Consider the following 8,296-nt stretch of genomic DNA (forward strand, 5'->3'; position numbering starts at 1 on the left):
ATTCCTTTATTTAGCGGGCGAGGTTCAGCCGTAGGCTGCTCTGCCACCTAACCCTTGTCATGAGCTACATACGAAAATATAAGTATATATAATATAATATAATATATGGATACAGATGGAAAGCTTGATTACACTAAAGAGAAATAAAAATTCACATTACATACAATTACGAATTACGAATATTCTCATTTCAGTCATATTAGTCATAGGATGATATAAATGTGAAAGAACAAGAAAATATTAAAAAGAAAATATACAAATGTGACTAGAAAAAAATATAACTGTAAATGTTATCATAAGGCTGCATTTAAGTAAATAATAACAATAATAATTTGAAGATATTAATAAAATTCCAATAGTTACAGTTATAAGTAGAATATGAGTGTTTTGTCATTTGTCGAGTGCCAGTTTACTTGTAATATGTGCCTCTGTTCTGCTGCTGTTCCTGTAGAAGTATTTCTTTCAATTTAATTTTGAAACTCTTATTGAGTTTTATGGATTTAACATTTGTTGGTAGTGCATTCGATGCTTTCGGGGCAGATATAGAAAAGGATGATGTATATAGCGTAGTCGAATGGTGAGGAATGTCAAGTTCGTTGTGACGACGTGTCCCGTGTCTGTGAATTGTCTGTGCGATTACATAACTTTTCAAATAAGTACGCGGGTTAACGTTCGGTTTGCAGATCATGAATGAAAGATAGATAGTGCAGTAGCCTCCTGTTGGCCATTGTTAAAATATTATACCTGTTTAAGATGGGAAGGTTGTGATCGCGTTTATCCAGGCCAAAAGTATATCTGATGCATGCATTTTGTGCGATTTGAATTTTTCTGCTGAGTTTTTTTGCAAGTTTGGAACCCATACACAGTGTCAAAATAATCAAATAGTGGAAAAATTAAAGATTGAACTAGTCTAAGTTTACATTCTGCAGGTAGTTGATCTTGGAAACGGTAGAGGTTTCTCAGAATAAAATATGCTTTTTTACATTGTGCATTGATTTGGTCCGTCCAGTCCAAAGTATCGTTAACAATCAAACCAAGATTTTTTCATGCTGGTTGCGGTAAACGCGGTTTGAAATTACATACGCCGTACCCTTTTGTGAATGAAGACAGTGGATCTTCGAAATTAATAGGATTGAACCTTTAAATTGTGCAACGCGGAAGTACGAAATCTTCTAAATTTCACATAAGCAAGATTTTTTGCTGAATTTTTACATGGAATGGTTTCATTATTAATTTTAAGTTGAATTGGCTCAACAATAGAATTTTTTTGCAATTGTTTCGTTCCAATTAAAGTGATTTTTTAGGGTTTATCTTAAGTCCATTTGATGTACAGTCTTAGAAAAAAATACCTGGGCCACGGGACGTAGAATTTCGTCACGTCTTAAAGCCTGTTGTTTATGCAACCCAAATAACAAAATTTTCGCTTAAGTTTGCCTGGTGATTCTGAGTTCTCGGGAAGGATTGAGCTTTGATAGCATGAGTCACATGACTCGTGCCCCAGCCACAACAAACAGCTGGGTGCTACGATGCCTCCAGAAGAAAATTTCAGGAACTGGTTTCTTGACAAGACCTACTCGTAAAGAAATACTATTCTTTCAAGTGATATTAGAGATTCGCTGAAATGATGGTTCTCATCACAGACCACATGCCACACGTTAATTGTTTAAGTCCAGTTCATGCACTGGACCTACAGATTAAAATGGGATCCGAACCAAATGCCTCTCTATTTGGTATTGAATTCGGAAGCCTTTCATTACATGGCGAAGACGTTACCACTACGACATCAGAGAGGCAATGGAACCCCTTGAGAAAGAGATAAGCGAAAATTGCTACGTGACAAACCATATTTGCCCGTAAATTTTAAAAATAAGACAATATTTTGTACTGACAGTTTCGAACCGTGGGAGAGGCATATATTTTTTTGTACCATCGTCCATTTCACGAGTTTATAATTCTTCCTCACCGACACGAGTAACGCGAGTGGTAGAAGAAAAGCGAAGTAAAATAACTGAAACAGAAATAAAAGGAAAAAGCGAAATAAATTTTATTCATAATATTCTGCAGTCACTTGAGTTGTATTCACGGGATGCTATCTTTAAAGAAAGCCGTGGTCTCTTCCTTGTCTTTTTCGCTTTCTTTGTGCTCTTGCTTCCCCCGTCACGATTGGTCTAAAACTAATTAATGCGACGTTAATTAAACAATCCAAACAACGAAACAATGCACAATCAACTGCACAAAACAACATTCCAAATGTTTTCGAATCGGAAAACAATTGAGATGCTGTAAAATGACTTAAGATGCAGTAATAAAGTGGGAATTCGGTACCGTATAGAATTAAATCGGTAGAGATGTTCGATTTGATTGGATGTTTGTTATTTAGATTTGCTATTCTTTCACTTTTGGCAAATAGCGACGATGAAGATGAGTGATGCTATGATGAAATTGATGAAGGGACACTTACCAAGGACACCCACGCCCAAGTCGAGATTCTAACCAGGGACCCATGGCATCGTAGCGCGTTGTGCTAACCACTCCTCCATGGAGTGGACATTATAGCATATTTTGTGTGCTCAATTGGGATCAATCAATGGAATGAATAGGCATATTATATGATTAATAAATTCATATCATAATACCACGTCATATTATTCGGCACGAAGTAACATCAGAGACATTCAATCCTGCATTTTTGCCTTTCAACTAATTCTTTGAATTCAGGTTAATCACAACAATAAGATAAATTATGAAGCAAATGATAGTGAATGTGGGATATTATTACGAATTACCTGACAGAAACAACATTAAGCAGGCTCGGTGGTCAAGCTCATTAAGTGATTGACATTCGATATCGTCGCCAAAGTTCCCGGGTTTGAGTACCGTCCTTGTCGGGGGTGTTTGACTATTTCGTCATCAATTTCATGTAATGGTCACTCGTCCTTATCGTCGCGATCATCGAACAGGGAATAAAAATTATAAAAATAAATACGATGGAAGAGTACTTATTTCATCTCTCACGAAATCTCCTACAAAACCGGAATATATAAAATACATGTATATTCATTCACATACATTTTCGATTTCTATATTTAACTAATCGAGACCGAGAACGGGAGAGCAATTTTCAATTCGACAGACCGAGAGACGGAGAAACTGTCAAGTCTCGTTTCTTCTTGGCACCTCCGTAATCGAGTTGTTCTGTTTGTCATTGGCTTTGTGTTGGCAATTATTGCCAGTATTCTTCCCCTGCAGGTAAACCATAACGATGAATTATGATGAAATGAAGCAGAGAAAAGGGCAAGAACAAGAAAGTCATGCCTGTTCGGGACTCCAACCCAGAACCTTATGTAACGAGATTTGAAATTCTGGAGAAGGCGTCCGTGTTTCGCTTGGTTTTCTCTTTCCTCTACTTCTCTTATATTATCATACATGTATAATAAAAATGGATCTGATACGATATGTTGCGATTCATAATTGTGCTGGTTAGATGCTACAGATGTGAACTCCAAACTGCAATATATTATTCCCTTGTGTTTCGTATGTGGTTGAACATGAAATTTTCTTACACTGTGACAATTTCTTTCTTAGTTTTGGTTTGGTGCACAGATATGCTAATCTGGACTCGACCTTCAGTTTAAAGTGGGATACTAACCACTATGTGCATCCACCGTGTATCAAACCCGGGATCCACTGATTACAAGGCGACGACGTTATCACTACGCCATCGAGGAGGCCCCATGACAAAATGTTATTCACTCGATCTCTACCACAATTTATTTCAGCATTTACATTTTCGATTTCTTCTTCTTTTTTCCTTTTGTTAACTACTCTTATACAACTCTTTTTGCGTCTTCGAATTTCTTCTTGTTTCAGGAAAAAATAATACATGCAGGCTGTATAAAAATCCCCCGTTCAAATAGATAAAACGTTCACTCTCGAGAACTAATTTACATGTTTATCACTAAAGTAACCATTAGGAAGGAAACTATTGAAATGGTAACTGATATAACTGCAGATGAAACAATACTTACAGCCACTAACGAAATATCTATTCTTGTGTAGCCTCACAGACAAGTATATGGTGAGTCATTCACTCTTGCTGACTACGGGCGAAGGTCACTGAACTAAAGGGTGGTGGCAAGCAAGCAGGCTTCTGCTCTACCAAAGACGAGGTCACGTGTTACAGTTATCAATGGCATACGAAATAAGGAGGAACACAGCTATCTGCCGTATGTTTTGGTCCCGTCATTGCACTTTATCGTCGTGGCCTTGAAGTTCCCTCAGGGCACTCCTACGTAAGAGGCTTCTCAGCTAGAAGGGTATCTTCCCCATTGAGTGGAGGAAAAGTGGGTGCGTATAGAGGTCCTTCAACTTTCGTATTATTTTTCATTTCAGAACCTGTGCTGTATCGTCGACTTAATCCAATCTATCCGATGTAGGTTTTAGGTTCTGTTTCTGTTCGGTTATTTCACGTTGTCTTCCTGCTTATGTTATTCGCGACGAAGGTTCTGGATTCGATAATCTGGACAATAACGGGATTGTGTTAGTTGCTTGATTTGGTGTCTTAAGTCCACTTTATGTCCTGTTAGGCTAATCGTGAATGGACCTATAATTTAAAGGGGGATCCGAACCACTATGTTCCTCCACCGAGTATCGAACCCGGGATCCCTTAATTACAAGGCGCCCACGATCCCACTGCGCCATCGGGGATTGTGTTCGAAACGAATGAATCAAATTTGAGTGATTTGATATGCAACCATTGGAAGACTATTGAAAGAAAAGCTATGGGAACCTGCCAGTTTTTCTACTGCAGACAGGAAACCATAAACATGGAAGAGAAGCTTATATTCTATGAAACCTGACGCTATGTGCTCGAATACTGGCTAAATATAATCCATAGAGGCATAGCAACGTTAAACAACCTCTTATATGATACATATAGGTTTAAAAAGGTCAAAATACAAAGATTGTGTGCGCCTCACTGATGGCGTAGTGGTAAGGCCTTGTAATCAAGGGGTCTGGGGTACGATACCAGGTGATCGCACATAGTGGTTCGGATCCCACTTTAAACTGTATGCACTTCAGATTAGTCTATCTGTGCCGGTGGCTCAGTCGGTAACGCGTCTGACTACCATGCTATAGGTCCCGGGTTCGATTCCCGGCCGGTTCAAGCCCGGGAACTTTTCTAACGTTGGAAGCGGCCCCAGCGCCCACCCAGCGTCGAATTCCATGGGTACCTGGGGGAAACCCTGGTGGTAAAGGCGGTCAGGGGCGTGATGCTGATCACATCACCCCCCACTCACGAACGAATCAAGAAAGTGTGGGCGGCGTGATGCTGATCACATCACCCCCACTCACGAACGAATCAAGAAAGTGTGGGGCGTTACCCCCATACCCCCTATACGCCTTCATGGCGTAGCGCCAAGCACAGGTGAGAACTTTACCTTTTTTTTTTTTTTTGCATACAGTGGACTTACAACAAAATTTCAACTTGCGATAAAGATTATGATAAGGTATTAAAGAATTGGGTCTAACACTTTTTTTTATTGTTTACCAATGACATTATTAACTAATATTCTTAATTTCAGTTTCAAGATGAAATCGGCTAGGAAATAAAAGGAGTGGGTTCATATTTCTGTTACGAAATTCCACTTTTGTCGTAGACCTGTGCCACACTAAGTTGTGACAATAAACAAATCTGAGACACTTTCAAAGTATTAAATTTCTATCTACGTATTTGGGAAAAATCTTTCAATATAATACTTTTTTTGGACGCGTCAAATCATAGTATTTAATTCCTGTTTTAGCAGCTTTAAGAAACCTGATTTTTTTTTGGTGGGGGGTTACAAATGCCCTTTCTGCTCCCGTCAAGTTACGCCTATGACAAACAGGAATTCAAAGTAAAAGACTGTCCCGACTAAATCGGGAGACACGTCTGATAGATTTACAATTGGGAAAATCATAATTAGGCGTGTAGTTGAAAACAACCTATTTTCATATATTGCATGCAGCTCTACTTTTTCTGCAATGTGGATCAAGAACTGGGGACGTGGAGAAGCACAACACTCCACGTACCCAATAGTCACGTGACCCTCTTTGCTTTCCTGTCATGTTGACCTTCGCGTGGAAGACATTTCTCGGTGTTAAGACAGGCAAAATCACCCGATCGTCGAAGGGTGTACAATATGTGTTGCCTACCCTCCTGCATTACTTGCTCCTATTAAAGCCTTATGGGGAAGAACTTTTTTCCATGACTGTACACCATGTGTAAATATTATTTAAATCGGTGTTGAGTGAGGAAATACTACTTTCTACCTCTGTACGTCTAGTCGAAAAATACAGTTGTGTATCATCTGCATTAAAAAATTTTATAACTTTATTTAAGTCTGCGGTGTAGAGGGTGAAAAGGAGAGGCCCTAAAATTGATCCCTGCGGAACCCCTGCTTTTAAAACTACAGCTTCGGAGATATGCGAGGGTGAATTTTGAAGGAATGTTCTCTGTTTTCTATTAATGTCTCCATAACAGGGTTACTTTGTACAGTCATGGACACTTCTGGGTTGTAATGATTCCATTGAAAGTTAATGGAATTGTTATAAGCGAGAAGTGTGCGTGACTGCATATACAATATACCATACAAAGCTTACGGTGCATAAAATTCTATTTCAAAGAAACTGAAAAATCTGTCATTTCGCTACGAAGTTCCTGCAAAAATGTACTAATGAAAACTAAAAACACTTACAAATTGCAGTCAAAAACACAAAAAAATCTGGCTTTACATACCAGCTTTGCAAAAAACTGACAAGATCAAAAATATATTTCTTTTTACTGTCATTATTGACTATTTTCCATTTGCCATATGGCTGTTAGTAAACTCTAGCCAAGTCCGCCGAAGGTGGCTACAACTGTTCTTAAACTCAATTCAAATACGGGTAACTCCACCCACTTTCGGTTCCGTGACGTCACGGTGACGTATCCGTCTTACTTTGCTCGCAAGACTTGTAAGCCGTTCTCGATGCGACTGAGTTCGCTGACTGCAGACGAACACTATCAGAAAACACAACGCAGCAGCTTTCAATGGCCGGCAATCATTTATTTGATATCTTTGTAAGTCAGACAAGTCAACTGAAGGAAAAGGTGTAGTTAATATTATCTTATAATTCTTTCCATAGATGTATATATGGGGAAAATATGCAAAAACTGGTATTCAGAAAAAAATAATAAAACAATGAAAAAGTAGTTTTTGATCTGAACTGCAATGAAATAAATATTTTTAAAGCCCTTTCATTTACCATAATCCAATGTTATTATTTGGTTTTAATACAAGGTACACTAAACTAAATTCACCAACCAATAAAATACTACAAATTAATTATTTTTGATATGTATGTGCATTTGCGCATATAGTTGATTCGTTTATTTTGTTATTTATTTTTGCAAATTTATAAAACTTGTCAAAATATTATATTAATTTCTATTAATGTTGCCGAGCTTTATTTTAGAGATGAGATTTAGTGCCATTTACAACTAATACTACTTCCAAAAGAAAGTCAACTGCTTTTAAACATGCTCATGAGTCAAGCAGACCATGATCCACCATGCCATAATCAACACTGTTCGTAAACTGCAGCGTGGGTCAGCTTCACTAGTGACGTCGACGTGACGTTTCCCGTGACGTCTGTGTAATCCAATCGTCAGACCTGGGCTGAGTTGGTTGGAGTTTACGAACAGCAGTATGGTTACAATAAAGTGCATGACATGGAATCAACCTGAGTTAATTTTGAAAATATGGTTTTCACAGTAAATCTGGATAATTCTTGTGGTCATGAAGGCTACTGTCATTGCAAATGGTTGCACAGATATTAGAAAGCCAAAATGTTTCATGTATCGCCAGAAATGTAAGGTTAAAGCAAAGGACAAAACTATTATACTCGTTTCCAGTGGAAGGCTATCTGTCACCTGCAAAAGAATCAAGAATTAGTTGTTAGTACAGATTAAATATAATGAGGTACAGTTACTCCTATATTACCAAACAGTGACAGTTAGAAAAACCTTGCTAGCGACTGTTATCTTGTAATCAAGGAGTCTAGACTTAGATTCCCGATGGAGGTAGCCTACATTACAGAGTGATTCACATCAAACAATTATTTTTGAAGCTCAATATTTGTCTGTGCCTTATTTCAATAGTGGCATAAAATCTATCAAGATAAAAATTAGGCCTCTGTACATAATTTCTAATGTTAAGACAAAATATACACAAAAGAGACATGTCACTAAATTTATGTTGTGTAAAGCATAAAA

This window comes from Lepisma saccharinum, chromosome 29, assembly GCF_977018435.1.
Source record: "Lepisma saccharinum chromosome 29, izLepSacc3.1, whole genome shotgun sequence".
Taxonomy (NCBI): Eukaryota; Metazoa; Arthropoda; class Insecta; order Zygentoma; family Lepismatidae; genus Lepisma; species Lepisma saccharinum.